The following is a 16,635-nucleotide window of genomic DNA, read 5'->3' as shown; positions in this document are numbered from 1 at the left end:
ATTATAGTACACCTAGCATATTTATGAGTTTGCATCCAAATAATTGCAGGTCTCCGCAAGAGGCCTTTGCAAGGTTTAGGTAAAGATGCATGACTCTGCTGATATATGAGTGATCTAATGTTGGGTGAGCAAATGTCTTACATGCATACAACTTTACTGTGCTCAAGGATCCTCCTGTTCCCAGATTACAAGGTTGTTGCTCCTTATGCTAACATGACTGCAAGGTCTCCAGTTTAATTGATTGATAAATTAATGCATCGTCACTGCCACACCCGTGTCTGGCTTGCACGTCTATTCCTTTTCAGGGTAATGAAGATACATGAAATGAAAAGTCCTTCCCACAGGTGTGCCTCTGTTTTCCTATTCTTAGCCCTCACACAGCAGATTGGCATTGCTAAGACTGAATGCAATTCTCTCCTCAACCCAATGCCTCTGCTGCTGTTAAAATGCTATCTGTACATGGCTGCAGGCATGTATTGGATAGTGCCCATGATATCACTGACAAGAGACACAACATGCACTTGCCATGCCTGTGCATCTCTGGTATACAAGTTTTAAGATTTGATTTTAAACTGGTTTTCTTCTTCATATAGTTCTTTGAAAGAAAGCTGCTATTGCAAGCTAGGCTACCACTACCCCCTCCCGCAGCAACGCCCCACCATTTCCATAGGTTTTTTGTTTTTTACTTCTGTTTCTCCCCGCATATACCCCCAATAGCAAGGCTATCTCCTTCCCCTCCATCACTTTGAACAGTTTTAACACAATTGCTGTAAGATCAAAGCTACAGCTAAGGTAGTGTTTTGGGAAGAGGGATTGTCTGTACAAGCCCTGCTTAGGGGGCGGGAGGGCATTACACAATCATAAAGGGCCATTCTAGTTCCTGTAAAGTTTACAAAATCTGAATGACAATGTTATGTACTGGGTTGAATAGGATCCAAACTGCAGCAGTCTGATTGGCCCTAGAACAATAGGATTCAGAATGCAGCAGTCTGATTGGTCCTAGAACAATGCAGCAGTATGATTGGTTGGCAGGAACTACCCAATCATGCTCCAGATAGAAGTGAATCCACAACCTGATTGGCTTACAGTAGAATTCCGGAATTAGCCAATCATGTGCAGCCCATTGTGTAAATAATGTATATAAAGCAGATACCTTGAGGGGACTTTCATTCATTCCTCCTCACCACTATGAGCTGAATAAAGAGCATGAAATCACTTTGCGACTCTGAGTATATTTCAGACAAATGTGTAATAACTTCTCCAATTGAATTCTTTCGTGTATTGGCTTGATATGTCATAACATTTGGCAGCCTGCCCACAGGAAGTTTTATCTTCCCAAGGGCTTAGCATGAGGAATGGAGCACTACTTCTGTGGGGTTGGGGGAGTCCAATTGCGTTTACACAGAGGCAGGCAGCATTTGGAAGCAGATTTCACCAAGTGGTTGGAAAGAATGCTTCGGATGCCCCGTGAACTATTAGCATATGCTTAGATGCAGCTGTATCTGGAAAGTGGGGCTGTAAATCTCCATGTGATCACTCTTATTTCCTCAACACGCACCTTTTCTGGGAAGCCTTTGGATCATTCCCCAATTCCATATTGTAACTAAGCCAAAGTATGTGTAACTGAGGTAATTCCTCCCCTGCCTATCCATGCCTCTGTTTCTTTCCTTCCTCCATTGTACGCCTCCTGGGGGGAGGGATCTGTTGAGCCTGTTATTGTTTTTTGTTAAGTGCCATGTGCATAGATATCACTACATAAATAAAGAAAATAATCCTCTGCTCAATAGATCTGGTGGAAGCTCAATACAGTGGTACCTCGGGTTAAGAACTTAATTCATTCTGGAGGTCCGTTCTTAACCTGAAACTGTTCTTAACCTGAAGCACCACTTTAGCTAATGGGGCCTCCTGCTGCTGCCGCGCCGCCAGAGCATGATTTCTGTTCTCATCCTGAAGCAAAGTTCTTAACCCGAGGTACTATTTCTGGGTTAGTGGAGTCTGTAACCTGAAGCGTATGTAACCTGAAGCGTATGTAACCTGAGGTACCACAGTAGCACACAATCGAGGAACTCCATCAAGAGCTCTGACTGGCAGCAGAATCTAGTCTAGACAGAGTTGTAAAATAATTCAATGGTTCTGTTACTTCATATTCTGGGCTTTGATAGCAGAGACCTCTAATAAATGGTGGAATGCCAGCATGAGGTCAGTCATACAGTTTTGCTGCAACCATAATCCATACCTGAGAATCAGCAATACAGGTGAACTTTACTTTATACCATTTAGCATTTTGTCTGAACCTCCATAAAACTGAAGTTGCTTTCTTCAAACACTTTCTTTCCATCCCTTCATTTTCTGTGTTGAAGTGTGCCTCCACACCACTGACGCCTAAATAAGGTACAGCCATGGGTTTTATCTGAGCAAATATTGACTCTTCCTCTAGAAAGATTAATGATGGAGAAAGAGTGATCATCATTCTGTTATCACAGTTGCCAAAATCATTGTGAAGCGGTACATTGGAAAAGTAAATCATTCAGTGATTAAATGATGGCAGTGATCTTCTCTTGTAAATCACTGTTATGAAGCAAGATGTATACTGCATATTTTCCTGTGCTATAAATGGTGAAAGGTATTCTCTTGACCTATGCCCTCAACAGTGTTAGGTCAAAATATGAAAAAGATAACTTTATTCAAAAAATTCAGCACCTTACAGTCTGATCCTTTAAGAGGAGCTCTGCTGGGTCAGATCAAAGGCCTATCTAGTCCAGTATTCTATTCTTGCAGTGACCAACCAGAAACTTCCAAGCAGGACCTGAGTGTAACCACGCTCCCCTTTTATGATAGCCAGCTACTGCTATTCAGAGACATACTGCCTCTGACAGGCGATGGACACTAATCATGGATAGCCTTATCCTCTACAAATTTGTCTAATTTCCTTTTAAAACCAAGTTGGTGGCAATCATATCTTATGGGAACAAATTTCAAGCTGTATGAAGTACTGAATTAGCCAACATTCAGCTTTATTGGTAGCCTTTTCCTAATATTATGAGAGGGGTCCCCATGTACTTTTTCCACAACACGTAGAATCTTGTACACCTGTATCATCTTACTTTTTCCTCTAAACTAAATGCCACAACCTTTCCTTATAATTGAATTGTTCCTGTCTCATGATCATTTAGCTTGCCCTTTATTTAATCTTTTCTGACACTACAATATTTTTTGAGGTGAGGAGACCAGAACTGCATACAGTATTCCAAGTGGAGCTGCACCATAGATAACAGTGTTATGATATAGGTAGTTTTATGGGGATGTGGGCGGTGCTGTGGTCTAAACCACTGAGGTTTGAATCCACACAACAGGGTGATCTCCCATTGCTCTGTCCTAGCTTCTGCCAACCTGGCAGTTCGAAAGCATACCAGTGCGAGTAGATAAATAGGTACTGCTATGGCAGGAAGGTAAACGGTGTTTTGTGTGCTCTAGCACTTGTCACAGTGTCCCATTGTGCCAGAGGTGATTGAGTCATGCTGGCCACATGACCCGGAAAGCTGTCTGTGGACAAGTGCCAGATCCCTCGGCCTAAGAAGCGAGATGAGCACCGCACACCAGTCACCTTTGACTGGACTTAACCATCTGGGGTCTTTTATCTTTACCTTATCATAGGCAGTTTTATTTTCAATCCCTTTCCTAATAATCCCTAGCACGTTATACTTTTTCAAAGCTGCCACACATTGGGTTGGCATTTTCATTTAGCTATCCTCTATGACCCCACAGTCTTTTTCCTGTCAGCCTTCGCATCCAAGTAGTGGTGTATGTTAATTATTATTATTTTTGCCCCATTGCATCGTGCACCCTTTACACTTGCTTACATTGAATTGCATTGAATTGCATTTACCACTTTACTAAGAGAACTTTATGGAGTTCTTCACCAGCAAGCTTGGTTACATCACTAGTCATCTCTAGCTCTAGATTGTGAACAAGCAAGTTAAAAAGCATGGATCCCAATACTATTCATTTGGGAAGTCCATCTAAAATATGTGCTACTAAGATTATTCTTGGACCTTTGCATCTTTCAACCTGTCTAGTCAAGATCCTATAATACGCTCTCATATGGTCAGTGTTGGCCATTCAAATTGTATTCTATCGTTGGAGCCTTTCCTCATAGATTGGAAGAGCAGTGAAGAAACTGGGGGCCCACCGTAATAATGCTGGGAGAATGCCAAGGTGACATTGTAGATCAATCCCATCAATATTGCATTGATTTCCCTACACACTGCAGAGAAGAGTATCATTGCACATAACACTTTGATATTGTGGGGTGGTGTCTGCATGGCTGTGGATTGTGATCACTGTTTTCTCTGTGGAGATATTCCCTGATGTTAGCTCCATGTGTCTGGAGTTGCCACTTGGATTTTTGACAAACATCCTTTCATGGGAGTAAATGCTACCAGTATTCTATAGCTCCATCCTCTCCCTTCCAGCCTTGCCTGTCTTGTACACGGCAACTACAGCCTTGCCCATTGCACTTGAGTAGCTTGTACCCAGCTAGTTATACCTCCACACCTCCATCACGTGCAATGATGGCACTGACTAAAAGGTAAAGGTAAAGGTACCCCTGCCCGTATGGGCCAGTCTTGACAGATTCTGGGGTTGTGCGCCCATCTCACTTAAGAGGCCGAGGGCCAGCGCTGTCCGGAGACACTTCCGGGTCACGTGGCCAGCGTGACATCGCTGCTCTGGCGAGCCAGAGCCGCACACGGAAACGCTGTTTACCTTCCCGCTGGTAAGCGGTCCCTATTTATCTACTTGCACCCAGAGGTGCTTTCGAACTGCTAGGTTGGCAGGCGCTGGGACCAAGCAGCGGGAGCGCACCCCGCCGCAGGGATTCGAACCGCCGACCTTTCGATCGGCAAGCCCTAGGCGCTGAGGCTTTAACCCACAGCGCCACCTGCGTCCCTACTGACTAGGTAGCACCAATTCCAGAGATAATTATCCTATCCCACTGGTACACCCCTGGATTTAATTGTTTACATGATTTGTATCTCATACCTTCAAGAGTACACTCTTCCTGCAGCAACTTACAATTAAAATGAAAATACAAAGTAAATAAATCAAAAGCAGTAGAACAAACAGGTAAAAGCACACAGCCCATGCAACTGAAGGAAGCACAATAGAATAACATTGGTGTTGCAAATAATGGATAGGGAATTTCAAATTTATTCTGCACTATCTCTGAAGTACAACATTAAATAAACACATTAATCTAATTTTAATTATGACTGCTGTTGCAAACATTTCACCAAGAATTGTCACATCTTTCTCAGAGACAGGGTGGTCCTACCATTAGGCAGAATCAGGCAGCAATTATGTGTGTCATGAAATGTCAGCAAATTGTTAATTTGTTATTACTGCATTTTTACTGGTGGTGGGGGCAGTAACACCAGGAAACATCTCCACTTACATACCTCTGGTATTTTTGTGCCCTAGGTTCCAAAATAATGCGGCTGGCTACTGTCACTTACCCTTCACAGAACTACAATTCCCAGCACCCTTAACACACTTCAGTTCCCAGGATTCTTTGTGGGAGGGAAATGTACTTTCAATGCATGGTATGTATGCAGCTGGTGGAGGGGACAGGGTGCCATGTGCTCTTTTGCCTCTGGCAGAGAAAGGGAACAACACATATTTCCCATTGATTGGTTTAATTTCAATAATCTAATAGCGATTTAGCAAAAGAAATCTGCAAGTGAAGGTGTTTTGTATTGGTTTCTCTGTTCATACATGGTTGATACATATCAACTCCACTTCCTTGAATCCAGAACTAAGATGTGTATACACAGGACTCTAGTATCCCATGCACTTATTATTATATTGTAGTTCCAATAATGCTGGGTGGTGGAGGGACTTTTTAAAGAATTTTTCTTCCATCTCTCCCTGGGAAACAAGCTGACAACACCAACCATCTAGTTGCATGCTACTCTCTGGCACGCAGGAAGACCTGTTGCTTATAAATGTACATTTAATGTATTTGAACATTCTGTCATGTTAAATATTATCTGCACATGAGAAGTTAGTGTGTCAGGAGAAGGCTAGGCTGAAACACTCTCCATGGAATGCAGTATTTCCACCTAATATTCTATTTCTGATCTTCAGGAGACAGTGTCAGTGCTTATGTAGCCAAAACAACACTATCCCAACACAAGGGGTATTGACAGACTCTGAGGAATGATAAGGTTTGCAGAAGTACAAAAAACATAAGCAGGAAAACCCTAAGGTAGAACCCTTCTCCCCCCCCCCCCGACTGAGCATGCATGCTCAGTGAGCATGAAATGTAGAGTAACTGTGGGGGGTGGGTGGGAATGGAATAGCATGTCAAGAAAATGAAAGAGGAAGAAACACAAATATAAAATGGGAAGAAAGAATTCTCTCATTGTTTGGATAGGTTACTGTGGTTCATAGACAGAAGTTGGTTTTTTTAATGGCCACAAGAAAGGAAGTGAAAGCCATGCATAGAAATCAACGGAGAAATCCAAGAATTTAATGTGCAAGAAAATTTACAAATAAATTGATATCTGCCTAGGAACCATATACTCTCAGTGGGAGATTAGTGGCCAAGTAGGTGTTACTTGTATTAGACACGGCATTGGACTCCAGAATTAATTGGGAGTTTGTGGGTGGCAAATGCCTACAGCTTACACCAGTGTTGTCTCACAACGCAGGGGGCTTTCCCTGTTGCTCTCCTTGCAAGTTAAACCACACATCCAGTCTTGGGGCACTTCAGTTTCAGAACAGAACTGCTCAAGAACACACACATCCTGGCCCCCTGGCACACTGCTGACTCTATGGGTGTAGTCTGGGGGGGCAGCTGCCACCCCAAATCAAGAAAATTCATTAAAAATACAAAGCTAACTGAGGTTATGCCCCCCCCCCAAATCCTGGCTATGCCCATGGCTGACTCCACCTCCTCTTCCTGCCAGGTTAATATGCTGCCCCCGCCCCCAATAAAGGAGGGGAGCTGCCAGAGGGCACTTTGCCCAAAGTCCTCATACACTTGTTGCTAACTTTTCTCGAGCTAAGCTCAGATGGGAAGGTTCAACCCCCCTTTCCATGTTGGTAACAGTTTATCGGCTAGCCTTGTTTAAGTCACTTCTCCTGTTGCAGTTGCTGTCCTGAACGCTTGGGTGGATGGCTAGATTAATAATAATAAAAAAGGTATTAATTCGGAGCGACTGGAGTTTTAAGTATGGAGTTTTAGTTAACTGCCCACTTGGATTTTCCTCTCTTCAGTCGCAGGCACATTTCGCAGGCGATGCGCTCGCCCACTCCCTCCCTTAAAAAGAGCCGAGGATGCCACCACAGGTTTTCCAAGGACATAAACCGCGCGCGGGGTGTGTGTGCATGTCCCAAAATGTCCCTTCTTTACTTCCACACACTCCTTTAAAAAATCCCAGGGGCTGAGGCGGGGACTATGGACCGCCTCCTTTCTCCCTTCCTCCTCTTCCTGACGGCGCTTTCGGCCACACACACACACGCACATACAACCCGGCCAGGCTCGCGCCCGAGAGGCTGCTGTGTCGCGCGCATGGCGGCGGCGGCGGCAGCGGCGGCGCGTGGGCAGGGCTTCACCGGAGGAGCCTCGCGACGTCCGCCCCGTGGAAGGAACGGAAACGTCTCTCTACACAAGGTCCTTCTGCCGCGCACGCGCAAAAGCCCGGGTAAGGCCTCGGGGGCGCGCGCGCTGAGCCGCGGCAGCGGGGCGAGAACTGGGAGGAGGGGGGAGGGAGGGAAAGGCAGGGAAAAGCTGCTGAGGTAAAGTTAGAGGTGGGGGCGGGGGAAACAAGGGAGCGAGAGAAGAGGGGGGGCGGCGGCGGCGGAGCGTAAGCGCGAGGGAGCGGGCGGGCGAGCGGCTCCGTCGGCGAAGCCAGTGCCGGGGAGGCTCGGCCGCCGCCATTACTAAGCCCAGATCACCGGGGAGGGAGGGAGGGAGGGAGGAGGAGGAAAGAGGAGGAGGAGAGATGGGGCCAGGCCGCCGGGAGTTCTTCTGAGGGAGCTGCGGGTCCGGGAAGGGGACGACGACGACGAGCCGCCGGCGCTGAGCGAGAGTCCCGGGAATGGTGCCGCGGGAGAGCCGGAGACTGAGGTGAGGAGGAAGAAACCGCTCCTCCTTCCCAACTCCCACCCCCCTCCCCCCACACAACTACACCCAGCCCCATCAGCTGCCGCACCGCCGCCGCCGTCGCCGCCAGCAGCAGCGCTGGGGCTCGGGAGTCGGGGCGGTTGCTGCTGCTGCAGCCGCCGCCGGAGAGGTGGAGGCTGCCGCCAGTTCCGAGGAGGGATGGGGCCGCCGTCAGCAGCAGCAGCAGGAACTGCTGAGTGAGTGAGTGAGTGAGTGAGTGAGAGAACTGGGAAGACCGGAGCTGCCTTTTCTTTTCTCCTTCCTCGCTTCCTTCCTTCCTGCCTCGTCCGAGTCTGCTCCATACCTGCACACCCCGCGGAGGGGGGGGGAGGGGGAAGGGAATGGTCGGACGCCTCCCCTGCTTGCTTTGGTCCCAGACAGGTGATGAAGGCCTGAGCCGGCGGGGAGGGTCGGAGCCTGCTCTACCAGGCTCTGGTGGCGGCGGCGGCGGCTGCTGCCAGCTGGTCACGGCCCCCCCAGCGACGGAGGAGGAGGAGGAGGAGATGAGACGGCAAGGAAAGGGGCAACCTACCTCCTCCTTTCTTTCTCTGCCTGACCCCCCTTCCATTCTTTCTGCTTTTTTAAAATAATAATAATAATAATAATAATAATAGTAACCGTAGGTCTTCCGTTCTTGCCTTTCTCTCCAGCACCCCACCCCCTGTTTCTCTTCTTTCTGGTCGTCTCTCTCTTTCTCCCTCTTCCCCCCCCCCCATCTCGCCATAGCAAACTTTCCTCTCAGGCGCGAGTGGCCTGCTCCTCTTCCCCCTCCAACCCTTCCCAACTCCATAGGGTGGATAGGAGGACTTTTGGAAACGGCGGTGGGAGGCGGGGGCTGTGTGTGTTGCTGGTTGCAGTTCTTTCGTGTTCTTTCTTGCCTTTGTAAAAAACAAAAAAAAACACCCCCACCCCGGATTTCCTCTTGTCAAGGAAAAGCTCTAGATGGGAGTCTGGGAGTGACAGTTCGACGTGGGAAAGATGCACAATAACTTCAGTGGGAGGGTGAAGAGAAGGGGAAAGTGTGGAAACCTTCCCATATGTCCTTTTGTGCATGAGGTTTTTCAGCAACTCCAGTGCCACAGATTTGCCCGAAAAGTAGGTGGGAAATGTTTTAAATCCAGACTAAAATAGGCCAGTGGGTGGGTGTGCATGTTAAGTTTAGGCTTTTGGAGATAATTAGTGTATTTTCCCTCTTGCTTAGATACTGCAATTGGCAGAGATTTCTTAAGTCTACACTGCACAATAAAAAAGGCAGTACAATTGATCCAAACATTTGTGGATCAATTGCACATTCATTTTAGCTGCCTGTTTAGACAGTTTTCATTGAAAGGAATTATGGAATTCATATTTGTGATCACCATTTAAAAATGAATGGAGAGTTCATAATAGAATCTCTCTGGCATGGGCAACTATGAATTTTTTTACAACTGAGTATATGTATTTATTTTCTTTTATGTAGTATATATTTGTTTCAGAATATTAACGATTTCAGTCCACAAGTTTTTAATTGGTAAAGTTAGTTGTGAGTACTGTATAAAGACTATTGCCTGTGAAAGTTAGTGTCATGATACATCAGTTATAGTGCAAGGCTAAGCATGATTACAAAGTCCCATTGAGTTAAAAAAATCTTAAGAATGCTTGGGATTGCCCCCTTGCAATGCAATCCTGTAATGTTTACTCAGAGGTCACACTAAAATTCAATGGGACTTACTTTCAGGCAAGTATGTGTAGGTTTGTAGCCTTCAGCTCTTAAAATACTCTGTCATATGCCCCAAATTTGGAGTAAACACTAGTTAATTCTAAGCTTCACTAGTTAATTCTAACTTAATGTTAAAAACCATTAGCTGTTTGGCATCTAATGAGTTAAGTAAATGGTTATTATGAGTGATAATTAATCGTGTTCATTCACCAGCAGTGGACTTCCGCTTGTGCAAGAGGACCTATTCCTCCCCTTCCTCCTGCAGCCCTCTGCTCACTATCAAAATCCACTTCCAGAATTGAGGAGCAGATTGAAGAAAGTGGGGCTGTTGGGGAGAGGAAGAGGTCTCGCTGCATTGGTGATCTACCTGGGCAACATTAGATTTCACATTTTTAGAGGAAATAGTTGTTTTTACATATACATACATATATAAGTATGATTTAAAGCTTAATCCAGGTATTCAGCCTTCATTTGTGGATTGGTTTGCAAATGCTATTTACAACTTGCAAGACCATTTTAGCATTTTTCTTTGTACAAAATTTTCCTTCTGTGAGTTCTAGTAGAGTAGTGCAAATACAATCATTCAGTATCTTAAATATGTTTCAAGAATTTATTCAATCTTCAGGTTGTAAAATTTTATTGAATTATTTTGTTTCTTTTCTGTTTATAACTCATCACATCTTTCCCCCCACTGAGCCTATTTTAATCAGTAATAATATACTCTGTAGTCCATAAACCACTAACATCAGAACAGTGTAGTGAAAGACCTGTATTGAAGATTCAGTATTGTTATTTCTAGATGAGTTCTTTATTTTTAGTCTGCTAATAGTCTAGTGTGACTTTTTAACAGATCACGATCTTAAGGAATGTAATAAGATTTCACTTCCTAAGCATGTGCATGTTTTATATATACATGTACATGTACACATACACACAGAGCTTCATCAAAAAGTTCTTAAATAGTTGTTTTGGTGCATTTACTAAGGGTTTGTTGCATTGTTTCTCTGATACTATTATAAGAAGTCTGTACACTTTATGGAACACTGGTATAAGTAAAGTTTTTGATGGGTTTGTGAAACATCTTGGAACCTTGCTGTTCATGTTCACTTCTAATACCTGTTTCATTAGAAGAGAGGTTTGAAATAGTCAGGCTTACCAAAAATTATTTAATATTATCAAATGAGCTGGCCCATTATTTAAGTTAGCTGGTGTTTGTAATATGAGGTGTTTAATATTTATAACTTAGTTAGTTGCCTTAATTACTTTAAACCCTAACTTTATGAAAGGAGAAGGAAATAACTACTTTGATTCTTTGTATATTTGACAACAATGTATATATCCACAGTAAATCAAATGATACAACGAATTTCTCCTGCAGGGAGTACTTATATTGTTGGAAGGGCTTTGACAATGTGTTATGAAATATTTAATAGGACAGTGTGCTCAAACACTTACATTGGCAATATGTAGTCATTGAAACTGATAATATTTATTTTGAAAAGCTGCTTTTAATCCAAATAATTCATTTGTTGATTTTTATTTTTTTACTTGATATAAACAAAACATTTGAAACTATACTAATTATCAGTATCTTTGAACTTATGGGCTCCTTATTTTAATAGTTGATTCAAACTTTTAAAAAGCAAAAAAACTCCCATAATATTTGCACAACACTATTAATCATGTGTGGCTCACACATGATTAAGTGACCTGGTTTCCCTGCATTAGATATGGAAGCAATAATTGGGAAAGCATTGAGTTTTTCCACTGTGAATCTGCTGTACAAATATTTTGAAGCTTAGAAACTGAGTAATGAAATCTGTAACCTGTTGAGGTCACACAAGTCAGTGTGTGAGCTTGAGTATTTTGTCTTTTTGCAGCATTCTGCACTGTAGACTTGTCAGGATTTTACTTCCCAGCATGTTGTTAGGCTTTCTCCTTGCTACTTCCAACTTTCACCAATATTTAGTGTGAAGAAGGATATGATTATTCTTGCTAGGTTTAGGTGGAAGGTTGGAAGCAGCAAGAGCAACTCAAACAGAGGGTTTTTTAAAAAAGTTGTTTTTAAATCCAAAGCCTGATAAGAAGTGAAAGATGAGACTACCCCCTCCTAAATTCTCTGTGTGCAAAAACACATGGAGTAGGGTAGGCTGGGTTCTCACGCCAGACACAAAATGGGATCCTTCTCCCTTCAAGTTACCTTCATTGCAGGGGAAAGTTATGAAAAGAGTGAGGGGCTGTCTCACCTTGTGCAGTGCATTCAGAAAATGGATGAGCAGCCAGCAAATTACCAGTAGTGGTTAGCACTGATGGACCTGGGAACAACATTTTGGATTCCAACATTACTGTGTACAAATATATTTAGTGATATGTGTGCTCATGAATTGCAGCAGTTACTGCAGTTCGTTAACTCTGGCTGTGGTCTGCACCATTCGTTAACTCAGACTATGTTCTGCATAAACAGGTACCGTTTCGTCAGGAAGGTAAACGGCATTTCCGTGTGCTACTCTGGTTCACCAGAAGAGGCTTAGTCATGCTGGCCACATGACCCAGAAGCTGTACACCGGCTCCCTTAGCCAATAAAGTGAGATGAGTGCTGCAACCCCAGAGTTGGTCACGACTGGACCTAATGGTCAGGGTCCATTAGGTAAAGGGACCCCACGACTGGACCTAATGGTCAGGGTCCATTAGGTAAAGGCACCCTGACCATTAGGTCCAGTCGTGACCGGCTCTGGGGTTGCAGCACTCATCTCACTTTATTGGCTGAGGGAGCCGGTGTACAGCTTCTGGGTCATGTGGCCAGCATGACTAAGCCTCTTCTGGTGAACCAGAGTAGCACACGGAAATGCCGTCTACCTTCCTGACGAAACGGTACCTGTTTATCTACTTGCACTTTGGCGTGCTTTCGAACTGCTAGGTTGGCAGGAGCAGGGACCGAGCAACAGGAGCTCACCCCGTTACGGGGATTCGAACCGCCGACCTTCTGATTGGCAAGTCCTAGGTTCTGTGGTTTAACCCACAGCGCCACCTGCGTCCCTTTGTGTTTTGCATGTACTTGCTGTCAAAAACTGTGTCTGTACAGTAGGTGTGTTCAGACATTTGCCTCAACAGGTGAATGCTGTATGTGTAGGTAGAGAGCAAGGGCATGCAAACCCTGCTCCCAGTGTTCCAGCAGCTCTTGGTGCTCTGTTTCTATCTTCCTCCATGTTAAATGGGCAAGATATGTGAGGATTTCTTTTTAGGCTTGCTTAAATGCCTTGCATGAATAAGGATCCTGCTTTACCAGGCTCCCTCATAGTGTGATATATTTTTCTTGCATTTAAACAAATGTGAATAAAAGCCCACAGACCTCCACACAGGGAAGAAAATATGAAGAGCCCTACTTGATCAGGTCAAAGGTCCATGAATGCATTTGTTAATGATAGACATTTTATTATGCTTGATGGCAATTATGTTCAATGTGTACATACTGCTTAGGCCAGGGGTTAGGAACCTGTCACCTTTCAGATGTGCAGGACTCCGATCAGCCCTAGCCAACATGACCAAAGGTCAGGACTGATCAAAGCAATGTCTGGAGGGTGACAGGTTCCCTTTATAGGCCCTTCACACCTATAAGCCTTGGGCTCCTCATATCAGAAATATGTTACAATCTTGGTGGGAGTCTGCATCCTGCAGCACCTTTTTTCTCCCTGCTTCTTATTCCCCTACCAACTCTCTGTGATAGGAGGACACCAAATAGAAATAGAGAAGGGTGGCAAGAAAAGTCACCTGCTCTACAGCTCTTGACCCAGACACAGTATGCTGTGTAGTGGGCCTGTTTGGCTCTGTCACCCTGTCATCTTCTTAACCAGCACAAGTTCTAGGGGTGGGATGGGATGGGGGCTTGCACAGTGGAAGGCAGCCACAGCTGATTACTAAGGAAATGGAATATGTTACAATCAAATCTTACATCAGGTATAGCCAGCATTTCCTTAAATCACACATAAAGTGATTTATGTGTGTGACTAACTCTCCACCTTTCCGTGTTCTGGCTGTGAGGTATCACGACTTGTTGGCAAAGATGTGGAAGTGCCAATGGGTGGCCTGGGTTCCCACTGGATCATATCATTCGTTAGTCTCTCTGCTGCCTCCCCCCACTCCTCCATGTATGAGCCTAGAGAGCTCCTCTCTGGCTGGGGGAAAGAGCTTTCCTCAAGGGGAAGAATCCAGGAAATGATAAAAAAACAACAAGGAAGAGGTGGCAGTGGGGTGGGGGGAGGGAGATGAAGGCTTGCAGGTCCTGGAGATGAGAAGAAAAAGGTTGGAATGGACCTTTGGATGGGTGGATGGGATCCTAACAGAGGGATGGAGGAGTAAGGAAAACAAAAGGGTTCCTTGCCACTCTTGCAGGAACGACAGATGTCCTGCTGTGGAGTTGAATTTGCACAAACTAAATATACGCATAATGCCACTCAGCCATATTGCTGGTGGGGTTATGGTGTTGTCAATAGGTGTCACGAGCAAGGATTCACAATGTAACACTGGGGGAATGCTTCATTGCTGTGCAAACAGGAGGAAGGAAACTACATGACCCAGCATGCAGCGAAGCCAAGAACCCAGCTTCCATCAAGGGTTTTTTTTGTTTTTGCGATCAGGGGTGGTGGGGAGACTGTAATCCCAAGCTACTCAAACAGGGAACTGGGAATCAGTAGTAAAAGCCCTAGATGATTTTATAGCTATATCCACAATTTAAAAATTGCATTCTTCCTTTCAATGGAATCCTGACAACTATATTTTGATGTAGGGAGATTTTGATTAAGACAGAGCCCTGTTGGATCAGACCAAAGACACATCTAGTCCAGCATACTGTTCTGATAGTGGCCAACCAGATGCCTATGGGAAGTCTGCAGGCAAGAGAGCACTCTCCCTATTTTTCAGTTTTCAGGAATTAGTATTCAAAGGAACACCGCTTCTGACCGTGGAGGTAGACCATGGTCATCATTGATAGCTCTGTTCTCCATGAATTGGTCTAATATTTTAAAACTGCCAAGATTGGTGGCCATCACTTAATCTCATTGGAGTGAATCCATTTTCTTAGTTCTGTCTTGAATGTTTCAACTTTCACCTTCATAGGATGGCCCCAGGTTTTAGTATTAGACTCATGCATAATTTTAAGCATGGGACGCAGGTGGCGCTGTGGGTTAAAGCCTCAGTGCCTAGGGCTTGCCGATCGAAAGGTCGGCGGTTCGAATCCCTGCGGCGGGGTGCGCTCCCGCTGCTCGGTCCCAGCGCCTGCCAACCTAGCAGTTCGAAAGCACCTCCGGGTGCAAGTAGATAAATAGGGACCGCTTACCAGCGGGAAGGTAAACGGCGTTTCCGTGTGCGGCTCTGGCTCGCCAGAGCAGCGATGTCACGCTGGCCACGTGACCCGGAAGTGTCTCCGGACAGCGCTGGCCCCTGGCCTCTTAAGTGAGATGGGCGCACAACCCCAGAGTCTGTCAAGACTGGCCCGTACGGCAGGGGTACCTTTACCTTTACCTTTATAATTTTAAGCACCTTTATTAAGTCTATTACTTAGGAGTCTTTGGTGAGGTGCTTTATCAAATGCTTTTTGAAAGTCTTAAGTACAGTATACAGTATCAGTGGACTCAATCCTATCTATAGAACTCTAAAAATGATGCAGAGCTTTTCCTTGCAGAAGCCATGCTAGTTCTGCTTTAGCATGACTTGTTCTTTGATATGCCTGGTAACGCTATAATTATGCTTTACATATTTTTTTCTTGGAACAGATGTTAAGATACCTGGATTGTAATTTCCTGCATCCTCTTTTTAAAAAAGAGTTAAATTATACACTCTTCAGTTCTCTGGTGTGGAGGCTGATATAGGGGACAAGTTACATATTTTTGTTAGAAGATCAGCAACTTCACATTTGAGTTCTTTAAGGTGAATGCCATTCAGACATGGTGATTTGTAAGTTTGTAATTTAACATTAAGGCCAGGAACATGTATATTGTCACCACCCTTGGCCTCAGTTCTTCGGATTCCATTCTTATAAAAAGTTAGTTGGGGCACAGAGATCTGTCCTCCACCTTCTGCTATGAGGACTGTTGCAATGAATTCATTCAGCTTCTCTGCAGAGAATTAAGCATTAAGAGTTGATGCAGTTGGGTTTGTTAAGGATGGGACTTGCATGTGTGCCCTTGTCTATTGATACAGAGTTTGCATGCCTGAACGTGGCTGTTGTTTCATTTGAAAACTGAATTTTTGAAATACCCAGCAGCTCAAATATGGGTCACTCATGTTAGAATAAAACAGAAGCTTCTGATTAAGCTATCGGGTTAAATATTGTAGTGCTTGATTCAGAGGAAGTTAGTCACGTTTTAGTTTTATTAAAATCAATGGGACAAGTTAGTTATAACAAACTTAAACACCATTGATTTCTGTGAGACTAAACCATGACCCAATTTAATCTGGGTCTAGCCATTCATATTCTCCCTGTTAAGCCAATAAAACTTTATTTAATACAAAGCAAAAATCATCAGCATATTTATAAATGCAAAATGCCTGTTTCCCAAACTGCATTTTTTGACACTAGAACTGTCCTATCAATCATGTTAATGCCTGAAAAAGTTAACATGGATCGGTCAGTATTTGTGGTCTGCTTGAATAAAACATACAGTAATGTCTTAGTATGTAGATCTACATCTTGGGTTAATAAGGAATCTGGTTAGTCTTCTTCACAGCTAACATTGCTGCTGATATAATGATTAACTGTGGTTAAGCTTGGTAG

The 16,635-nt window shown here is 44.3% G+C and overlaps 1 protein-coding gene across 2 annotated transcripts in view; it reads left to right on the top strand.

Annotated features, from left to right (window-relative positions):
- Window positions 1-7,573: 7,573 nt before the first annotated feature.
- Window positions 7,574-16,635, top strand: part of ARHGAP5 (Rho GTPase activating protein 5) — a 39,861-nt gene continuing 30,799 nt past the window's right edge. Inside the window, exon 1 of one of the 2 annotated variants that reach the window (XM_079954367.1) lies at window positions 7,574-7,706. The gene's annotated coding sequence lies outside the window, so the exon portion shown is untranslated. Of the gene's footprint in view, window positions 7,707-7,976; window positions 8,132-16,635 lie in introns of those variants that run through there. The other variant, XM_079954366.1, reaches the window with a different exon arrangement.

This window comes from Podarcis cretensis (genome assembly GCF_951804945.1).
Source record: "Podarcis cretensis genome assembly, chromosome: 1".
In the NCBI taxonomy this organism is placed as follows: Eukaryota; Metazoa; Chordata; class Lepidosauria; order Squamata; family Lacertidae; genus Podarcis; species Podarcis cretensis.
The sequence above is the reverse complement of the archived record's forward strand: the minus strand, read 5'-3'. Positions and strand labels throughout refer to the sequence as shown.